General features: G+C 36.9%; 1 long non-coding RNA gene and 1 other non-coding gene across 2 annotated transcripts; both read right to left on the reverse strand.

Annotated features, from left to right (window-relative positions):
* Nucleotides 1-7,217: 7,217 nt before the first annotated feature.
* Nucleotides 7,218-8,593, reverse strand: LOC149578530 (uncharacterized). The gene is made up of 2 exons (XR_016356451.1): nt 8,084-8,593; nt 7,218-7,871 (listed from the first exon to the last, which is right to left on the reverse strand). It is a non-coding gene; the product is annotated as an uncharacterized LOC149578530 (long non-coding RNA).
* Nucleotides 8,594-15,799: 7,206 nt separating this feature from the next.
* LOC149578531 (U2 spliceosomal RNA) lies at nt 15,800-15,995 on the reverse strand. Its single transcript, XR_016357432.1, has one exon. It is a non-coding gene; the product is annotated as a U2 spliceosomal RNA (small nuclear RNA).
* Nucleotides 15,996-22,788: the final 6,793 nt, after the last annotated feature.

Raw genomic sequence — 22,788 nt, forward strand, 5'->3', positions numbered from 1 at the left:
ATTAATAATCAGTGACTGCAATAGTTAATTTTCACATGGTATCAGAGCATTGTTGAGGGTAGAAGAGTTTTGCCTTAGGAAAGAAATTTTGATCTCTTTAGATTTATTATTGCTTTAAACCCTTGAGATGGCTTCAGCTAGTTTGAGAGATCAAGACAGATTGGATGGTGCCTCAAATTTTGGTGTCTAGAAGGTCCGACATTCTTTATTGTTGGAAGAGAATGGTATCAAAGATTATGCTACCATTGGTTTGGCTGTACCTATAGATGCTACATAGCTTGCAACATACAAGAAGGAAGATGCCAAGGCAAGGAGAATAATCCTTGATGGTGTCAAGGATCATATTGTTCCACATATCTCGAAGCTAGATACAACGAAGAAGATGTGGAACGCCATTCTAAATCTGTACCAGAATGCTACCACCAACAAGAAGTTGATTCTTAGAGAGGAGCTAAAGAATACCCAGATGAACCAGGGAGAAGACATCACAAGTTACCTCACCAGGCTGAGACTTGTCATGGACAAGTTAGCAGTTGTTGGAGATAGCCCTAGTGATGACGAGCTAGTGAGAATAGCCCTAAATGGGTTTACTAAACAATGGAGTGTCTTTGTTCAAGTTGTCAGTGGACGAGATACTTTACTGAGTTGGGATCGACTATGGATTGATTTCACTTAGGAGGAGTTTAGACTAAGTCTTGTCAATGGGGCCAACAAGAGTCAGAAAAATGAGGTGGAACAAGAGAATGTTGCCCTAGTGGGTAAAGGGAAAGCAAAGAAGGGATCTAGCAAAGGATTGAATTCACAAAGTGAGAAGAAGAAGAAGAAGGACCTTTCTAAGGTCAAGTGCTTTGGACATCACGAGTTTGGCCACTATGTCAGTGATTGCCCAGAGAGCAAGAAGGGTAAGAAGTAGGTGGCAGCTTCAGCAAGTGCAAAAGAACTCTCCAATAGAATGGAAGATGAGTTTGCACTCATAGCTTGTATGGTTAGCTCAACCTCATAGTGTGTTTGGTATATAGATAGTGGTGCATCATTTCATATGACAGGAGTTAGAGAGTACTTTCTCCAGTTACAAGGAGGACACCAACATCCAGATTTCTAAGGGAAACTTGTCCAAACTCAACCCTGTTGGGAAAGGGACTATTTAGTTTCAGAGGGAGAATGGAAAGATAATTCCACTTCATAATGTGTTGTATGTGCCAAGCTTAGGTATGAATTTGATTTCTATATCTGTTCTTCAGGATAGGAGGTATAATGTACTCTTTAGAGGGACAAATGTATTGATTAAGCACAAGGATTGGAAATCGCCCATAACTATTGGAGTTAGGAGTGGTCACCTTTATAGATTACAGTTTGATACTCCTAAGGCACTCATGAGCAGCAGTAATCCTAGAGATCTTGGAGAGCTATGAAATAGGAGGATGGGCCACATTCATCATGGAGCACTTAGATTGCTTCGTGAGACAGTGATAGGTGTTCCAGAGGTGAGCACAGAGCATGACAATGTATGTAAGGGATGTGTGTTGGGGAAGTTCGCGAAAGCATCTTTTGCAAGGAGTGACACCAAATGTGAGGATGTTCTTGATCTAGTACATTCAAATGTTTGTGGACCAATGTCAACGAAATCTCTCAGAGGATATTAGTACTATGTTACTTTTATTGATGATTTCTCCAGAAAGACCTAGATATACTTCTTGAAGACTAAGGATGAGGTTTTCAGTCGATTCCAAGAGTTCAAGGCTCTTGTGGAGAATTTGACAGGAAGATAAAGGTTCTTCGGTCAGACAATGGAGGCGAGTACAAAGGAAATGTCTTCCTAGAGTTCTATACTAGAGAAGGAACCAAGAGAGAATGGATTGTTCCTTACAATCTATAGTAGAATGGAGTTGCTGAGAAGAAGAACCATTCTATATCGGAGGCAGCAAGAGCTATGCTACATGACCAGGACATGCCCCATTACTTATGGGCAGAGGCGTGTAATACAGCAGTCTACATTCATAATAGAGTTCCACACAATGTGTTAGGGAAGATGACACCAGAGGAGGCTTTCACAGGGAAGAAGCCAGATGTTGGTCACTTCAGGATATTTAGGAGTTTTGTGTATTGTCATATTCCTGGAGATACATGTACAAAATTAGATCAGACTGCAGAGAGGTACTTTGTTGGGTACAATGAGACCTCAAAGGCATATACGATTTTCATTTCGGGGACTATAAGAATTATTGTCAAACATGATGTCAAGTTCATGGAGGACAAGGCATTCAAGAGATCCAGATATTTGCCAGTAGATGATCAGAGTGAACAGCCAACAGAAGCTCCAAGACCGAGTCAAGGGCAAAAAAGCTCAAGTATAGTTACCAGTACAAGTGTAGACTCAGGTAGTGAAGATTCACAAAGTATGGAGCAATAGGTGCAATAGGAAATGCATCTAGAGGACTTAGAGATTGACATTTCATCCTCTACAATTGGTAGCAAGAACCATGAGGTTCCGGATACACAAAGGGATACTCAGGAGTTTGTGGAAGCTCCTGGGAAGAGTACTAGATATCGGAGACAACCAGCCAAGTTCAATGACTATGTGGCATTAGTTAATTAGTTGGTAGATAGTGAGCCTTCTAGCTATCAGGAAGCTACAAAACATCAAGTATGGCAAGATGCTATGGTTGAGGAATATTCCTCAATAATGCAAAATGATGTGTGGGAGGTAGTGCCCAGACCAATAGATAGGGCAGTAGTTGGATCATGCTGGATCTATAAGATAAAGCACGGTGTAGATGGTAGCATCAAGAAATACAAGGCGAGGTTCGTAGCAAAGGGGTTCTCTCAAAAGGAGGGAATAGACTATGAGGAAACATTTTCTCTAGTTGCCAAGTATACTTCTATACAAGTTGTAATCTCACGTGCAGCACACATGGGATGGCAGATCCATCAAATGGATGTCAAGATAGCATTCCTTAATGGTGAGTTGAAGGAGGAGGTATACATAGAACAACTAGAAGGCTTTGTAGCACATAGCAAAGAGACTCACGTGTGTAGATTGAAGAAAGCATTGTACGGACTCAAGTAGGCTCCTAAAGCGTTGTATGAGCGCATTGATACATACTTGCAGAAAATGGGCTTTGTGAAGAGTGAAGCGGATGCTAACCTCTACTACTTGGTGGCTGGGGGTGAGATTCTCATTCTTGTTCTTTATGTGGACGACCCATTTCTTATAGGTTCACTAGGGCTCATAGTGGACTACAAGAGGAACCTTGCAGAAGAGTTCAAGATGAAGGATTTGGGACTTATGCACTACCTTCTAGGCATGGAAGTGTGGCAGACAGATGGGGAGATTTTTCTTGGTCAAGGGAAATACTGCATTGAAATCTTGAAGAAATTCGGGATAGAGGATTGTAAAGCCATGTCTACACCGATGATCACAAATTGGAGGAAGGTAGATACATCCAGGGAAAAGGATGTAGATCCCACTTTATACAGACAATTGATTGGTTTGCTTATGTATTTGGTCAACACTAGGCCAAATATAGCATTTGTAGTTAACTCTCTTAGTCAGCTCATGGTTGAACCAAAGAGAATGCATTGGACAGCAGCCAAGCATGTATTGTGTTACTTGCATGGTATAGTTGAGTATGGGATCAAATATGTTTGAGGTGAAGGTATTAGGTTGAGAGGCTATACTGACGTAGATTGGGAAAGAAGTACAACGGACAAAAGGAGCACTTCAGGGTGTTGTTTCAGCTTGGGATCAAGAGTTGTTTCTTGGTTCAGCAGGAAGCAGAAGCCTGTGGCTCTAAGTTCAGTAGAAGCGGAATACATAGCAGCTAGCATGGTGACATGTGAAACTATATGGCTTCGGAAGTTGTTAGTAGCTTTGTTTGGTCAGAAGGTTGAGACTACTGTGATACATTGTGATAATCAAAGTTGCATCAAGTTGTCTGAGAATCCAGTGTTTCATGATAGGTTTAAACATATATATACCAGATATCACTTCATCAGAGATTGTGTACAACGGGGAGTTGTTCAGCTATAGTACATACCTACAGCGGAGCAGGTAGCAAACATTCTGACTAAGGCATTGGGGAAGGCAAAATTTATCTTCTTCAGAGATAAGTTAGGTGTCATGCAGAATAGCTTCCTCACAAAGAGGGAGTGTTAGTTTAGTTAGCTTTGAATAGTTGTTTGTCCATATGCTATTATTTAGCAAGTAATTGTTTTGCTAACTAATTGGTTAGATTAGAGACAAATATTTGTTAATTGGTTGACCACTTTTGGAAACAACTAGAAACCAACTTGGTTAGGGTTGTTAACTTGTTTTAATCTCGACCGTCGATTGAGAATCAATCTCGGTCATTGATTTACCAACAACAGTAGTATAAAAGGAGGTCAAGGGGGCATTTGGAGAACAAGAAGTTTGGGGAAACATTTGCAGTGCAAGAAAATGAGTTTGTAAGTTTGCAGTGTTAGCAAATAGTCTTGCAGTGTTAGCAAGGGCGTAGTGTTAGCGTGGGAATAGCAGTGGGGAATATCAGCGGGAGAAATTAGGAGGTTGTCGGAGTTCTGCCAATGAGAGGCAAGGAATTTTGTATCTCTTGATTTGCTGAAGTTTAATATAATACCTCATCTGTAGAATTGGTTTTCCCTTAGGGGTTTTTCCAAGGACAATTTGTCCGAAAATATTGTGTTCATTGTGTTGCGCATTTCTTTTTGTACTTTATAAGTGAAGTTGCAGTTGTGTTGTTTTTTCGATATTAGCTAAGAATTTGTTTTCAACAGTTTAATAATTGTTTACGATAGGAGATTAATAATTAGTGACTACAATAGTTAATTTCCACAATTCATAAATTTGTTCATTTATATAGTCTATTGACATCCTATCAAACATGTGACATGCTAGTTGGCCTGATAGTGTTTACAACTTGGTTTGAAATGTTTATAATTTACTCATCTTCACAAAATCATGGTATCCATAAATTTATTCATTCCAAAGAATTTGATGGCACAATACAATCACATGGAATAATATGTGTTGCTTCTACAAATGCATACTCTTTTTTTTTACAGCAGTATCATTTTTAACACAAAATATGATATTATTGAGAATACCGGACCTTGATTAACAGCAAACAATTGATTTCCATTTAAGCACATTACAATGGCTCACAACTTTTATGGTTGGTATAGTCATAACCAAAATGGTTGATTCCTTAATATGATGTTGTGTTGATGAAGCCTAGTATTTATTGATTTTAGGATGTGGCATCACAGACAAATTGTGCAACAAACTGAAATTTATCTACCCTAACCAAATAAAAATGAAATTTATGATGATGAGCTAAATGAAAGTAAAAAGGTTTGAAGCTAGTTAATCCCAATTAAATTTTCAGATTTCTTAGTGTAATGTGTCTGTTCTTCCTGGTTTCTCAAACATGAGCAATTTTGTTATATAAATATAATTATATTTTTCCAAGAAATCTTACGACTTTCTTATTTCAATTTGATCATTTTTCTAAACAGGAGCAATGCTTTTATCATTATATTTTCTTGATCTCAATTGAATATAATGAACTTCCACATTTTTTCTTAACAAGAGTTCTGAGTGTAACAATTTGTGAGTATGCATGGACTTGAAAGACGAACCTCAATTAATCTTCTCTAAGAAGAAAACATATCAGTTAACTGTCTCATTTAGAAGATAAATGAAACTAACATGATTCTTTCTGCTGGAAAGAATTATTCTGCAATAACAATTTACGAAAACAATCTCTACAAAATATCTTTTTAAATTACAACAAAAATAATCTCTCAAACTTCTATTGTTAACAATTTCTTTAGAGCCTAAATTTTAACATCCAATGAATCAACTAACACAAAATAAAGGAAACTGTTCTAACCTAACAAATCTTCTAACTTGTACGTAACTATCCTGGTGGAAACAATGATCCGATGATAGTTAATAAAAAAGTTTTAACTATAAAATACTTTAAAATGTTTCTGTATGAGAATTTATGCACCAGACTCTTCAAATTACTTCATCACATACAAACAAGCATGGAGATTTGAAACAAGAGATGTCTAGCTCTAATAAGAATGACAGTTGTCGGGCCTTCAATAGTTTAGGCTATGTTTCTATTGAAAAAAAAAGCTGCTAGAGAAAATCGTCAGCATTACTGACACCAAGATTTTGATCTATACAGATCATGAAATGTTCTCTCGACTTTTCAACCAGACCATCATGTGCCCTTCTAACAAATCTTCAGACAAAGCATCTTGAATTCCATGTGAGGGGTTACAGTTCGTTAAGGATGCTGCAATCTTCTAAGAAGAATCTTACAACCCTAGCCTCGAACGAATGGACAATTAGGCTAGGTTTCAGCGACCAGAATCTTATGCAGCAAAAAAAATTCAGACATTGACTATTCAATTTAGACGCTTTGAATAGAGTTCTCTAATCCTTCTTTTATTCTGTTGTTTTAAGATTTCATTTGTCTAGTGTCTCCATATGGTTATGACTAGCATTTGTATCAACAATGCAAGGTTTTAGTCAATATCGGTTATGAATTCAGTTATGAGTTTCTATGTCCCAATTCAAAAGTGAGCTTCAGTTATTCCAAAATATGATACGAACATGTAGACAAATCCAGATACTGCAACAATTGAAATAGATGCAATCAGTTGTATCCAGTTCATCCAATGTAAATGTAACAATAGTACCACTGTAACAATAGAAATAGATGCAATCAGTTGTAGCCAGTTGATCCAATGAGTTGTATCCAGCTAATCCAATGTAAATGAAATCATTTATAAGTAGAGATAATTTTAAAAGGACCTATGTACTATTCCTGCATTGTTATATAGAGCACACATAGAAATGCCACCGGTCTCTGTATGAAAACTGCAAATTCATCATATATTTATTATTGAAATAAAGCACTAATATGAATACTATATTAACACACAATGTGAAAATACTATTTTAAGAAATATGAAACCATCTAATCAAAGCAGTCAACGAAGAGCATACCCCAGACAGAGAAAGTCATAACAACTAATAGTTGCTTCATTCTTGGTGTGCTGAATTTGTTTGGATGACATTCCTTGGTTGATGTTAAGCAATTTAAAACATTAATAGAACAGAACAAACAGCAATTAATTATGGTAAAAAGAAGAGCAGAAGTTTACAGGGACAAAATCAAATTATGTGATTCATCAATATATGATTAGACCCACAAGAAAAACATGAGAATGTCTTAAAACTGTAACAGCGGATACAAAGACTTTTCTCATTTCCATACAAATGTGTTTTTTTCCTCCAAATATCAAGAGAGAACAGATGATAAACGAAGATAGAGGGAAGAGTAATTGTCGGTGACCGTTGCACTTCTTACACGCCATTTAGACTTGGCCTCATTTTTATTTTCTTCAGCCTCACTGTTTTCTTCATAAGACTGCTTCTCCAATTAGTTGTGTATGCTTAAATCAAAATTTCAATCTAAAATCTTTTGAATGCTACTTTAATGTGAAAACTGATTCCATTTTTTTTATACTGCTACAATCTGAAAAACTGATACCATCTTTATTTTTGAATACTGCTACAACTGTGAAAACTTGATACCAACTACCTTTCTTGTCTTTGTAACGAATCCCTTCTGGTAGGAGTAGTTACACAGCTATTTGTAAAAGCTAAACTATTTGCATTGACTAAAGAAAAATTAAGCCCACAGAAATTACATAACTCACACAAGTATCGTTAAAGGTCATCTACCGACCACTGTGCTTCTGAACCGCTTATGTTCACTGAGAACTGATTACAGAGCAGTTTTCATGGCAGGCACATGAACTGTGCCCATTCACTTCAGCTTATTTAGTTGCTTCTGATCAATATCACAATCGAAGTTTGTGCCATTTTAGGTTAAATAATGGTCATATCATCAAGCGGTAATTTGTAAAAACATAAACATAAACCAACAATAACTTGGACATTTTGCAATGAACAAATGGTACACAAGACAGTTATATTTTCAACATCATTCACAGAAAAATGTGAGTTAAGATGGATTTTGAATAAGGGGGGTAAATGATATACCTGTCCTTGAAAAAAACTCTGAAGGAGATTGGACGGGATGCAGTGACTGGCGAGTTTCTGCAACTCGACGCCGAGCTAGGGCAGCCATGCTCTAGCTTGTCTCTGTTCTTATTGTGCATGAGAAGGTGGAGGGTGGTTGTTCAGTTGTGTGGGGGTGGGGAGCTGCTGCATTCGTCAGCGAAGGCACTGGTTTGCCCTTTTTTGGACGCCTCTCTGCGGGTAGGTTGCTCGTCTTTGTGGAGGTGCCTGGATGGATTCCCTTGCTATGGATTGCCCAAGGCCGTGTGTGGCTATGGCTATGGGTGAGCCTTCTAGGGCTGCGCCTGATATGGACTTTCATGCTGCGGTGCGCTTGAGTCCGCCGGGACAAGGGGCGAGGGTTTTTGAAAATGCCCTCTTTTCTCAGATTACAAGAGCTACGGAATTGAGCTCGCCTGAGGGATCTCGGATCATGAAGATTAATGGCTGCCTCGAGCACTACAAAGAAAGACCCAAATTGGTAATCCCTTTTGAAATGATTGCTGACGATGTTGAATACTATTATAAGCACTTGCTGTATTGCAAATTCTTGGGATTAAGAGTTTCTCTTTAATTTCTGAAAAATTGAGCTCGGAGAATTTGGGAACCAGAGGGCGAAATGGAGGTCACGTTGCTTGCAAATAACTTTTTCATGGTCACATTTATTTGCTCGGCTGATCGCAATAGGGTTTTTGAGGGCGGGACCTATTTTTACAACTAGGTTGGGCTATTCATCAAGCCATGGCATGCAGGATTTAATCCCTTTGAGGAGCTTCCAAATCGTGTTTCGGTGTGGGTTCGCTTACCTAAATTTTCAATAGAATGTTGTTGTGAGGATGTTCTTCATATGCTTGCATTGATGTTCGGAAAGCCAATGGGGTCTTCAACACAAACCTTGGGTAAGAAAGTAATGACTTTTGCTCGAATTTGTCTGGAACTTGATTTGAGTAGACCATTGCCAGATGCGGTAGAAATGTGTGAAAATGTGTGCGAGCTCACATTCTTGGGTGCAACAATTGGATTATGAGACCTTTTTCGATGCCACCTCTATCATGAATATGGCCACCTGTTGCAAAGATGCTCGAATGTCAAGTCAGTGGAGCAGCAGCCTCCGCCTCCTCGTAACACTCCTGGCGCCGATAAAGGGAAGAAGCCTGTTTCTGGTGAGGGCAAGGATGCTGAGGGTTTTGTTCAAGTTAAGGCTCGAAACTGAAATAGAGGTCAGAAGAGGACTCTAATGGAGAGACAAGATGAGGATACTTTCAATAGGTTTGAGGTCTTGGATGAATTGGGTCAGCAAAAAGTTAATCCAAGATTAATCAGTGTAGATCAATTTGTGGCGGATTTTGGACTGGAGAATACCTCTTCCATTCCTCCTCCTGCTCCTCATGTGGAATCTGCCATGCCTATGGTCACAGATGGGCAGACAGAGGCTCAGATGATATTAGGGCCAAATGTTGATTTGGTACAGGGAGAAGAGGGCGTTGCTCTTCCTACACGAACTGTTGTTTTGGATATGGATAAGCAGGGTAAGTTTTCTCCTCATCTGGGCATTCTTCAAAAGGATGGTAGGAAGGGGGTTTCAGAAAAAAGCATTAAAATAGGACGAAAGAAGGATTTGGAGAAGATTAAGATGATAGGGTAGACTTTGGTGGAATCAGGATCTGTTAAGACGTTTGATTCCCATTTTTCTACTCCTCTGAAATGATCATTATTTCTTGGAATGTAAGGGGCTCGAACAGGGAAGCGTCTACGCAATAGACTAAATTAAATTTAGAGTAGATTTAATAATTAATTTTAAAATTATTTTACCAAATTTTTTATATTTTTATTTAATAAAAAATTGACAATAATGACAATTGGGTCGGCTAGTTAGCCACGAGCCTTGAACAGCGGCCCTAGACAAAAAGTTGTTCAGGAGTTAGTTAGAAGTCATTCTCCCGATGTTCTTTTTCTTTAGAAGACCAAGGTTTCTGTTGAATGTATGATGAGTATAGCACCTAAATTGTGGAAGAATGGTCAATGTCAGTGCATTGGAGCTCAAGGATCTTCGGGGGGTGTGGCATGTCTGTGGAACCCACGAAAGATCCAACCTTTGTCATAGATTTCCTTTAAGTCCTCCTTATCCATGGTTTCTTTGTGCCCTGAATTGGGAGAATCTGTTCTTTTTTCCAATGTCTATGCTTCTGTTGAGTTCCAAGGTAAACTTCTTGTATGGAATAATATTCATTTTGTTTGTAGCTTATTTCCTTACTTGCCATGGATTATTGTTGGAAACTTTAATGCTATTCTTGATTTAACTGAAAAAAGGGGAGGTAATACAAGACTTAAGCCCTCTTCTATATTATTCCAGGATAATATATCAGCATTCAATCTTGTGGATATCAAGCCTAGCAATGGTCAATTCACTTGGAACAATAGAAGGGTGGGTGACAGGTGCATTGCTGAACGATTAGATCGTTTCATGGTTTCTTATTTTTGAGTGGGCGGATTGTGGTCTTCCAATTTTGAGATATTAGATTGGAGAGGTTCGGATCATTGGCCCATAAAGCTAGTTATTTCTTTAGCCCGATTGCCTTAGAAGCCACCTTTCAAATTCCAGCTCATGTGGTTAAGGGACCTGGACCTTTATGGATGTATTGCTGATTGGTGGAAGGATGGTAGGCTTGTTTTTGGTACAGTAATGTATATTTTTGCTAAGCTCCTCCAATATGTGAAGTATCAACTCAAACAGTGGAACCGGCAATGCTTCGGAAACATTTACCATGCGGAAAATGCGGCTCAAGCGAAGTTGAATGATATTACCAAGTTGATTAAGGAGGATGGGGTGTCTGAATATTTGTTGCAGGGGGAAGCTAGGGCTTTAAAAACCTTGGAGGAATGGGAGCTAAGAGAGGAAATCTTTTGGAAAGAAAAAGCTCAGATTGAGTGGCTTCAAGAGGGTGATAAGAAACTACCTTCTTCTTCAATTTGGTGACGGCCAGACGATATGGTAATTCTATATCAACTTTGGTGACTGATAGGCAGGAGGTTCTCTCTTCTACTCAGGATATCTCAAATGAAGTTGTGCAGTATTTTGCTTCTTTATTTAGGGAGGAATCATAGGGGGACTCGATTGAAGAGGCTCAGGTCCTCTCTTGTATTCCTTCTTTGGTTTCTTTGGAAATGAAAGAGCATCTTATGAGTGCCATATCTTTGGAGGAGTTAGAGAAGACTATTTTCCAGATGAATAAAGGAAAAGCTCCCAATCCAGATGGCTTCCCGATTGAGTTCTTCCAAGAATTTTGGGACATTATCAAATTAGATTTGCTGGCAGTTGTTCAAGAATCTCAATAAAATTTGCAAATGCTTTGGGCCCTTAACTCTACCTTCCTTGCTCTCATCCCCAAAGGGGAGGGGGCTGATCGGTTAAGTCAATTTCGCCCTATTTTTCTTTGCAATGTTACTTATAAAATTTTATCTAAGTTGATTGTTGATAGGTTAAAAAAGTGGCTTACACTGCTAATCTTTGAAGAAAAAAGTGGCTTTGTGGCGGGCCGCTAGATTTTCGATGGGGTGGTTGTGGCTACTGAGACTATTCATTCCATACCCAATTCTAAAGACAAGGCTATGTTCATCAAGTTGGACATGGCTAAGGCTTATGACAGAATTCGTTGATCCTTCCTCCAGAAGGTTTTGGAAGCCTTTGGTTTTGAGGAGGAATGGATTCGTTGGGTTATGAGTTGTGTGAATTCAACTTCTTTCTCAATTTTGATTAATGGGGAGTATTCTAATCTCTTTGGGGCCTCTCGAGGTTTACGGCAAGGTGACCCCCTCTCTCCTTACTTGTTTCTTCTTCTGGTGGAAGGTTTGGAACGGTTGATAAAAAGGAATGTAGAAGGGCGCTTCATTCAGGGCTGGCAATGGGGAGGGAGCCTTCCTGTACAATCTCACCTATAGTTTGTGGATGATACGGCTTTGATGAGCATGGCTACCATTAGGGAGGCTTCTAATATGCGCAAGCTGTTAGATGTTTATCTTGTTGATTCAGACCAGTTAATTAACGAGGGCAAGTCTTCCATTTTTTTCGTCAACACTCCATCATTCGTTTAGCGAAGAGTTGCTCATATTCTCAAATTCCAAATTGGGAGTCTTCCATTGCTATACCTTGGGATTCCTATCTCAGCTAGCAGGCAGTCTAGGGATTCTTGGTAGGTTATTCTGGATAAGCTCCGTGTCAAAGTTAATCATTGGACCCATCTCTGGCTATCCTTTGCTAGTTGGGTCCAACTGCTCCAATCTGTGGTTCAAGCTCTTCCTCTCTATAGGTGTATGATTCAGGTGGCACTGATGAGCTTTGTTAGGGGCCTTGATTCCTTAGCAAGACAATTTTTATGGGCTGGTAATTTATCATCAACTAAGTTGAGCTTTATTAAATGGGAGGTTGTTTGTAGCCCAAAATAGTTCGGTGGTCTTGGATTATGGCAATTATTGCTATCCGGTACTGCTCTGGCAGCCAAATTGTATTGCCAATGGTGTGTGGAACAGGACCGGGTGTGGGCCAGAATTTTGTCTCAAAAGTACTTTCTAGGGATCCTACAGAAAGATATCCCTCGGTATAGTTTGACAGGGAAAGGTTTGGTGAATTGGAATACTCTCAAGAAAGGGGTTGTGCTCATTAAGGGTGGCCTATTCTAGATCTGCAAGAGTGGGACAGAGGCACATTTCTGACATGATTCTTGGGGTGGCTACCCTCCCATGGTCGTCCAATATCCTCATTTGCATATATTGTCCCAGAGGTTTTGTGAAGCTGGATGGTCAAGGGTGTGTGACTTTAAGTCCTTTTCCCTTCAGGGGCAATTGGTGGAGGCAAGATGGAAGAACCCAAAGGAATGGCTTATTTTTGGTTTGGAGGTGGAGTGCGCTAAGCTTTATTACATTCTTTCATGTTGTAACTGTAGCGCCCTTATGGATAATGATGTGTTGGCCTGGTCCTCTAATCCCAAGGGTGCTTACACTGTTTCTTCTAGGTATCAGGAGTTGCTCTCCCAATAATTTGCAAGAGGGAAGGTTCATTGGTGGAAGAAAGTTTGGAATACGTTTTCTTGGCCAAAGTGTAATTGCTTTATTTGGACTTTGGTCTGGAATAAATGTTTGACTTGGGACAATATTCGGAAGAGGGGTTTTTCTGGCCCTTTGAAGTGTGTTCTCTATAGTGGTGGGGAGGAAGACTCTCCGCACTTATTCTTCCACTAATCCTTCACCCTATAGCTTTGGCATTTCTGGTGGGGTGTTTGGAAATGCCCGTGCATTCATGCCTCCTCCCTGGCAAAGTTTTGGATGAGACTGGGAAGTCCCCCCTCCTCGGCTCCCTTCTTGCAAGATGTTTGGTATGTTGGACCTACCTTTCTGCTATGCCAAGTTTGGTTGGAAAGGAACCAAAGAATTTTTTGGAGTGAAAAATTGGGGATTCAACATATTTGAATTAGAATTATGGGAATGATCCAAGATATTGTCGAAGCTAAGAGTGAGATTGTGTTGCCACTTGAGAAAGGTGATGCTGAGATGGTTGAGAGGTTTGGTATACAAGGGATATCTCTGGCCTCAGCTTGCGTCAGGAGAGGTAGACGTGTGAAGCAAAAAGTTCAGAGGATGGGGAGATGGCTACCCCCTCCTGCTGGTTTTTTGAAAATTAATACGGATGGCTCTTCCAGGGGTAATCCAGGTCCGGCTGGGATTGGTAGGATTGGTAGGGATTCTTTTGGATCAGTGGGTTTTTATTTTCTCGGCTAATAAAGGGATGCAGACTGTTAATAGGATGGAAAGCTTGGCTATCATATATGCTTTGAAGCGGGCTTATGCTCTAAGGTGGCGTAAGGTGATTTGTGAGGTTGACTCAGGTTCTGGTCAATCTGCTCCTTGAGAGGAAGATTTCTGATGTTAGCTGGCAATTGTCTACGATAGTGCAGCAGATATTACAAGTTAGCTCTTTGATGGATTCAATGTCTTATGCCCATATTCCAAGGGAATGGAATAGGGCGGCCGATTGTCTGGCAAAATGGGCGTTAGAAAATATAAATGGCGAGAAGATTGATAAGTGGGAGCAAATGCCCTACGAGTTATGTCAGGACCTAGAGAGGACTCTTGTAGAAGATGTAAGTGGTATTGGGGAGGGATGATCTAATTCTTGTCCTTTTTGTGGTCTCTAGTTTCTGGGGCTTTGGCTCTTTGCTGTTTTGTATTGAATTGTTCTAAAATTCAATAAAGTTTTTACCCCTCTTTTTTCAAAAAATAAGAGGGGTAAATATTTGACATACAGAGTGATTGGGCCAGTTTTAGACTTCTATTTCTTCACACCTCTCTGATGTCCAGCAGTACTGTTCTTTTGGGTCGACCTGTCCCAATTCCGTACATGTCTTCATAAAAAATTACACTCAATACTTTGATAATAGCAGAAATTTTCATTAGCACCTACCCTCGTACCATCAGCACTTCCTCTGCCACCACAACCATACTAATCTCACAACCTGGATCATCATTCTTAAAATCTGCCTCAATACACGACCATTGTTCCTAGTCTTTAAAGCTTTGTGGTAAAACACATTGACCTTAAATGATTCAAATCCACTGGTTAGTCTACGCCGATTTGACAACATTAACTTCATATCTGAAGCTTTTATCGTTGCAAATTCCCTTGGTTTCTACACCATGTACAGTGGGCATATAAGTCTAGGGTGGGATGAATTAATCTCAGAAATTAATTAATGTCGCTGACCCCTGACGAGTCTAAGTCTTTATGATGGCAATTGGACCATGGAACCTCGGAAGCTCTTTGTCACTGACTCATGACCATCGGATCACATCAATCTCCGTTTTCTTCATAGTCACGATTGATTTTATCTGTACACAACAGACATGGACAAAGAAGTTTATGCTGGACTGCATTAACCTTAAAAACCTAGGTTATCACGACTGAAATCCTCACTGGCGGTAGAAGCATGGAACTATTTTGATTCTATGCAGGATGATCCGCCTACTATTTAAAAATCATGGCTCCGCACTGACGGACTACACACACGTATACTTCCTTACTTGTAAACATCCATGAACTTCTTTTCTTATGTTCTCGTAAAGAATATCCAGTAGTGCTCAAGAGATTTCTACGCAGCAGTTTTAGGTAAGGCTTTAAAAAGGATTGCGTTTAACACCTGCAGAAACCTGACATTTGTGAAGCGAAATGTGTACAGAATGTAGACTAGTCCTACAAGAAATATCATAGATCAATTCAGCCTAAGGGTTGGAAGGGACATTCAGCAAAAATCAGGCAAAACTATATATTCCTAGAAACACATTACTACTTCATCTAATTTCATGGAGGCAGTAGATTCTTTGTTTAACATTCACAGGAATAGCTGTAGATGAAATATACAAGGCTTTTCAAAGAGGAATGGAAAGAGGACACGTTTATGAAATGAGCAGGTGCCCTGGTATGCTTTCCAGATTTTCCGAACCCCAAGAAATGAAATCGCGGAGTTTCGCCGGACAAAGAAGTCTGTACCAGACGCAACAACAGATGGATATTCAACTTTGGTTCTTTTCAATAGAAAGAGCTTTACTCAAATCCTGCAAAACCAAGCGATAATGAGCAACTAGCGAGGCAAATAAGAATCTGCCAATCAAGCCAACAGCAGCATTGATTTATGAATTGAATTGGGGGTTGTGGGGTGCGCCAGGCTTCTGCTGTAGTGCAATACAGAAGCGACGCGCGAAGGCTCTGGCAGCAAGCTACCAGTGTGAGCCTTCCCCCTCAAGAAATTAATTTAATATCGTGTGGCTCATTGAGCCACGTATCAGATATTAAACTGATAAGAACAGATACTACACTTGATCTTAGCCAAAAGGCCGAGAAAGGTATGATTTGTTAAATATCTTCCTTCCATATTTATACCTGCCTTTGCGTCCCTTCACTCCTCCCGCTGCTGCATGTGGGATATGGGATACAAATATACCCCTCTCGTTTACTCCATTGGACACATCTCGGCGTATTTCTCATGCGGCTAATTTAGAGTTGTCAAAAGATTATATTTCTAAGGAAATACAAATATTTTGCTACTCTTAATGTCTATTAGCGTATATATACCTCTATATATATTATGCCGTTCTCGAGGCGCCTATTTTCATTTAATTCCAAAGTTATTTTAATCATAGTTGAAATTTATGAAAATGAAAATAGGCGCCTCGAGAACGATTACTCTCGGCGCTCGAGAACGATTACTCTCGGCGTAATATATATAGAGGTATATATAAGCTAGTGGCAGTCGTGGTGCAATAGGAAAAATATTTACTTTTTATTTTTTATTTTGATAAGGTTACTATAAAATTGTTAATTAATTTTTAATTAGAGTTGTATGAAGTTACTATAAAATTATGCTTCAAAATATTTTTTAAAATTTAATATAAGGAGTTTAACATAGATTAAAAAAATATTTTTTATTTTTAGGATATTGTAATGTAAAATGTTATAGTCATACATAGATATATGGTTAGGGACAAAGTTACCATTATAGTTAATGTTAACCTTAGGGATAGAATTAGGGTTAGGGTTAGCATTAGAGTTAGGGTTGGAGTTAGGGTTAGGGTTTGAGCTATGGTTAAAGTTAGGGATAGAGTTATGGTTATGGTTATGGTTAGAGTTATGGTTAAGGTTTAGATTAGAGTTATGTTTATGGTTAAGGTTAGGGTTAATGTTATGGTCATGGTTAAGGTTAGGGTTAGAGTTATGGTTATGGTTATGATTAGGGTTAATGTTAGGGTTATAGTAAGGCTAAGGTTAGGGTTAGGGTTAAGGTTTGAGTCAAGGTTAAAGTTAGAGTTTAAAGGGTTAGGGTTTGAGTTAGGATCAAAATTAAGGTTAGGGTTAAGGTTAGAGTCCAATTATGGTAGAGTCAAATCCAAAGTTAGAGTTATGCTCATGGTTAAGGCTAGGGTTAGACTTATGCTTATAGTTAGGGTTAGGGATAGGGTTAGAATCCAATTATGGTAGAGTTAGAATTAGGGTTAGAGTTAGGGGTAGAGTTATGCTTATGGTTAATGTTAGGTTTAGAGTAATGCTCACGGTTAAGGTTAGGGTTAGAGTCATCATTATGGTTACAGTTATAGTTAGGGTTAGGGTTAGGGTTAGAGTTAGAGGAAGGGTTATATTTAGGAGTTTTCTTATGGTCACAGTTATAGTTAGGAGGGGAGTAAGGGTTGGGATTTTAGATTATATTTATTATTATATAAGATGCCCTATATAATAATATGTATATTTTCACGCTCATGGATAAGGTTAGGGAAAGAAGTAGGACCATGGTTATTAGTGTTATATTTAGAATTTCATTTAGGAGGGCATTGTTGGCTATTTTTTCCCCCTATTCAACCCATCACTGATGTCTGATCTAAGAGACCTTAAATGGGATGGTTTCTTTGCAGAGGGTTAACATTGCTAAAGTTAGCAGCTAACATTTTGTGTTGGCTCGATTTCTTTATTGACCAAGCTGGATCATTTTTTCTTGGTCAGGTTGATTCATGCTGCGAGATTCGATAACTCTTGTTTCTTCGCGAGCCATCTTCCCATCTTCCCAAAAGTGCAAGATGTTGCCATGCATTCCCACTCTAACGTTTCTTTATACGCTAATGTCTTCGAAACACTCTAAAGCCTAGAATTGCACAAGATGTTGTCATGCATCTCCATTATGATGCATCGTCATGCTACATTGTTTCTTCAATTCTCTAAAGCCCAAAATTGCATCATGCTACCACACATTGCCTTTCCAACATTTCCTCACTCCAAAATGCTTTCATGAGTCTCTAAGACCCAAAATTGTGCCACATGGAGGGGGTTCACACCTTTTGTGCTATGTGCTTCATTCGTTGGGAGGAATCTCTTCACTACATCTTAGTCATCCATTGGAAATAAAGCCAATCTTGATCGACGAATGTGACTTAATCCTTCATTGGGAGGAGTTTCCTTGTTGCATCTCATTCATCCTTTTTGAGGGGAGAATCTACATCGACGGCTGCGACTTAATCCTTCATTGGTGAGGATTCACGATGCATCTATGCCGTCTATTTCGAGAGGAAGACCTTCATCGATGACCATCATTCATTTTTGGGGAAACCAAATTCCCCCCTGTGGTCAACCTTGCATTTTTTGTGGGAGGTTAACACATCATGTTATCCCTTTTCACAGTTTTCTGCCAGCGACATGAAAGTCTTTCCTCTTCTTTCCACGAGTCTCCATTCTAGCGCTTCCTTACGCTGCATTGTTTCTTCAATGCTCTAAAGCCCAGAATTGCGTCATGCTACCACATGTCACCTTTCTGACATTTTCTCACTCTGTAGTACTTTCGCGAGGCTCCAAGACCCAAAATTGTGCCACATAGCGGGGGTCCCCACCTTTCGTGTTATGGTTACAATTTAGATTTTAGGGTTATGGTTAGAATCAAGGTCAATTCTAGAGTTTATAGAATATTTAGAGTTAAGTTTAGGGATTAAATATACATGAGGGTTAGCATTGGGTTTTATGATAGTTACAGTTAGGATTATAGTTAGATATATCATTTAGATTAGGTTTTAGTCAGGGTTTAATTAGACTTAAGATTAGGGTGAGGATCAAGGTGAAGTCTATATTAGGGTTCATATCATGGTAGGATTGAAACTAATGTTAGGGTTAACATTGAAATTATGATTAGGGGTAAGGTGAAGATTTATATTTGGTCATGATTGTGGTTTGTGCTAGGATTAGGGTCTAAGCTATGATTAATTTTATGATTGTACCTTTAGGGTTAGGGTTTTGTTTAAGTTTATGATTATGGTTACAACTATGGTTTATGGTTCAAGTTTAAAGTTGGGAATGTGATTAGGATCAGGGATTAGTAAATTTTTTAAGAGTTCGGTTATAGGTTTACACCATGGTTAGGACCTTGAGACTGGATTTAGAGTTTAATATCATGGTTATCCCTATAGTTAGGTTTAGGATTTTGATCAATATTCTGGAGTTTGTTTTTACATTATGGTTAAGGGTTAGATTTTAGGGTTAGGACTATAACCAATATTAGTGTGTAGGTTTTTGGTTTAGATTATGGTTTGGGCTGAGATTTTCGTTATGATTAGAGTTTAGAATATCAATAGGGATATGTTTTAGTGTTATAATTATAGTTTAATGTTGGATTATAGTTAGATTGTACATCATTGTTGGGACTAGGGCTAAGGTAGGGGTTGTTGTTAGGGTTAACTAAGGATGACAATTAGGATGGTTTATCTTTTAAAGTAGAAAAAAAACTCATATTGATTGAAAAACAAAGAAATTATACTTCGAAAATATTTTTCTATGTCATAATAGATTCATTTATTTAAATTATTCTATTAGTTAATTAGTTGTTTGATGTTTCAAAGTAAACATGGCTTATTTTATTTAAATTTAAATAATATTATTGTTTTGAACTGAATTTAGCTTAATTGTTAATGATCATATTTATATTTCTAATATTAACTCCAATTTGATCAAAGACCAAATATATTTTTGGTATTTTTGTAAATGAACTTGCATAACACTTCCCTATTTCAAAGTTAATAAAATATCATTTCTATTGTCTTAGATTTGAGAGTAAGTATATTAAATAAGTAATAATAAATGAACATTATGATTAATATATTTTTAAAATAAAAATATATTACTTAAAAACTTGTTTACTTTAAATGAATAAAGTACTCATTTACTTGTAAATTTTAAAAATAGAAATTAATCTACATATATATATATATATATATATATATATATATATATATATATATATATATATATATATATATATATATATATATATATATATATATATATTTTTTTTTTTCTATTTGCATACAAATTAATTAAAATCTAAACTTTAAACTACATAAATATTTTTAAAATATATATCCATCAATAATTAGTTTAGAATAAAGTAAAATCTAAAAATTAGACATATATAGAATCTTTTTAATTTCTAGATACATGTTTTTCTAATTTATTTCTACAAACATGCAACTGATATTTCTATTATCCATTTTTTTCCATTCTAAAAAAATCTAGATGTAAATAGAATTTTATTAGATGCATGCAATCTTTCTAATTTTTTCTACATACATATATTAATATTTCTATTTTATATTTTGTTTTTACATTATGGTTATTTCAATCAAAATATCTAGATGTAAATAGAATTATTTTCAAAAAATCTAGATGTATATAGAATTCTTTTAATTTTCTACATACATAAAATCTTTCTAATTTTTTTCTACATACATAAAAGAATAATTTAGATTTTTTTTATTTTTTATTTTCTATTTTTTTAAAAAAAAAGCTATCTTAAAGATTGATAAAAAAATTGATTGCATATGCATTCTTTATTTTGTGCACTAAATGCATTAATTTTTTTCATTTATCTAATGGTTTTGAACGAACTTTGTCTCATCTTGGCATTGCATCTTCCAAAGATGAGTAAGCAATATCAAGATATAAAATATCAAAGTTGAAAATATTAAAATGAATGACTAAAATATCAAATGCTCAAGATGCAAGGCAGAAATAAATTGTGTTGAAGTGTATTTCATTGATTAAATGATGACTTTTATATTGAATTACTAAATTGCCAAATCTACCCACCCCATTGTAAAACTTAATTGCTCTGTTTCAAATGTGATTAAATTAAAAATAGAAAATCTACACAACATAGATTTGTTCTGCATAATGCAGATTTTAGAACTATGTAAAAGATTTGTTGTTCTGCAGAATACAGATTTTAAAACTATGTAACAACAATTTATCCCTGACTTCCAACTATTTGTATCTTCTCTAATATAAATTATTTTGTTCATATCATACATTATACAATGAAAGTAAATCCATACCAATTAATATTAATGTAAGTGGGAAATAATTTTTTTTCACATTGATAGAAGAATATGACAGAATCCAAAATGGGTTTGCAATTGATTTGCATTCTTGCATCAATAGTTTAAACTGATTCCGTACTCATGAATCACACCAGCTAAAATACACTGAAAAAAAATCCATTGCAGGGAGGCGATAAAGATTAGTAAAGAACTTAAAAGAAGACACATGAGTATACTACGAAGAGTTTTTAGAAGTGAGCATCTTATTAGCTGCAAGCTGTAACCTCACAAAACAATCTATCAGAGAACAATCTAATATTCATTTAGGTTTTTTTTATAAAAACATTACAAATACTATATTTTCAAAACAGAGAGATTGATGCTATCAACACTCAAATGAACAAGACTCATTCTTATTAACAACATTTACAGAGAAATAAAATAAATAAAACCTGAGAAGACCGAGCAACTTTGGAATTTTGTCCAAATACAATGACCCAAATCAAAGTCAAATAGAAATTGAAATCAAAAGGCTCCAAAAATTCAATGTTTCAATATCTCATGGATCTTCTGAATTCTGCAAAGATTTTAGTGCGCTTAAAGACTGGAAGATCTAAAAAAGAAAGCCTTCTCCTCAAATTCGTCATACCCATCTCCAAAACCAAAAAAATCGTCTTCATATTCCATCTGCACAAATCGTCAATATTTCACTACAATCACGAATTAGCTTTGTATTAACCAAATATTAAATTACAATAAAGAAATCCACAGTAGAACCCACTAAAAATTAATTAAAATTGAAATCTAAATCAAAGTAGAATATTATAACTAATTTTGAATTTCAATTTACATCTACATCTAAATCTAAATGAAAATGTAAATAAAAAATAGAAATCTCACCTGCAAAAATATTACTCCAAAACTTCAATTTACTCCTATTCAAAAACTCCAATCTAATCCTCCAATAACCTCCACCTCTTCCTTCCTGCAAAAACATAAAATGAAAATGAAATGAGGAGCCTTGATTTTATAACTTCTAAGAGGCTCCTCATATCCCCCAACAGACGTCTCTTCACATTCCACAAATTTGTTTCAAATTCCCCCTCTCCCCACAAAAAAAGCATGAATGTGCATGCAAAATTATATTTAACAAAAAAAAAAAATCATATTGAAATTATTTCGCCCCTATTTTTTCGGGCCCTATTTTTTTGGGTCCTACTTTTTCGGGCTCTACTTTTTCGAGCCTATTATTTCGACCTCCATTTGGCTTCCTATTATTTCGGCCAGCTATTATTTCGGGAATTCTTTTTAAATATTTAATTTGGAAGTTTGTAACCGCTCCCAATTCTTTTTTATTGACAAGGAATGTTGGCATATTCCCGTGCTGGGCATTTGTGCTGCCATTGTATAGAACGCCTCTCGACGTAAATATTTAAGTTTTCGTTTATTTCAAACATAATTTTTTAAATATCTATTTATGTTTTGTTTACAAACACATTTTATATCACACTTGAAAAAATCCTCCTTCAAATTGATGTGCATAGCTTAGATATTTTTATATATTATAATGTTGAATTCAATTTGTATGAAGTATTGAAATTGGGAAGAATATGATAGTCAAATCGCTAGATGTGATGTATTGGTAATCACTTGGAAATTTCATGTGTACCAAATATATCTGAAAATTTCAAACAACTTGTGGTTTGTCAAGCGGTGATGATAAATAATTTTTTTTTAAATAAGATTTGGTTGTGATCCCACTATGTGATGTCTTTCTTTCAACCATGTTATTAAGA

This window comes from Cupressus sempervirens, chromosome 1 (genome assembly GCF_028749045.1).
Source record: "Cupressus sempervirens isolate cs-2001-9-10 chromosome 1, ASM2874904v1, whole genome shotgun sequence".
Taxonomy (NCBI): Eukaryota; Viridiplantae; Streptophyta; class Pinopsida; order Cupressales; family Cupressaceae; genus Cupressus; species Cupressus sempervirens.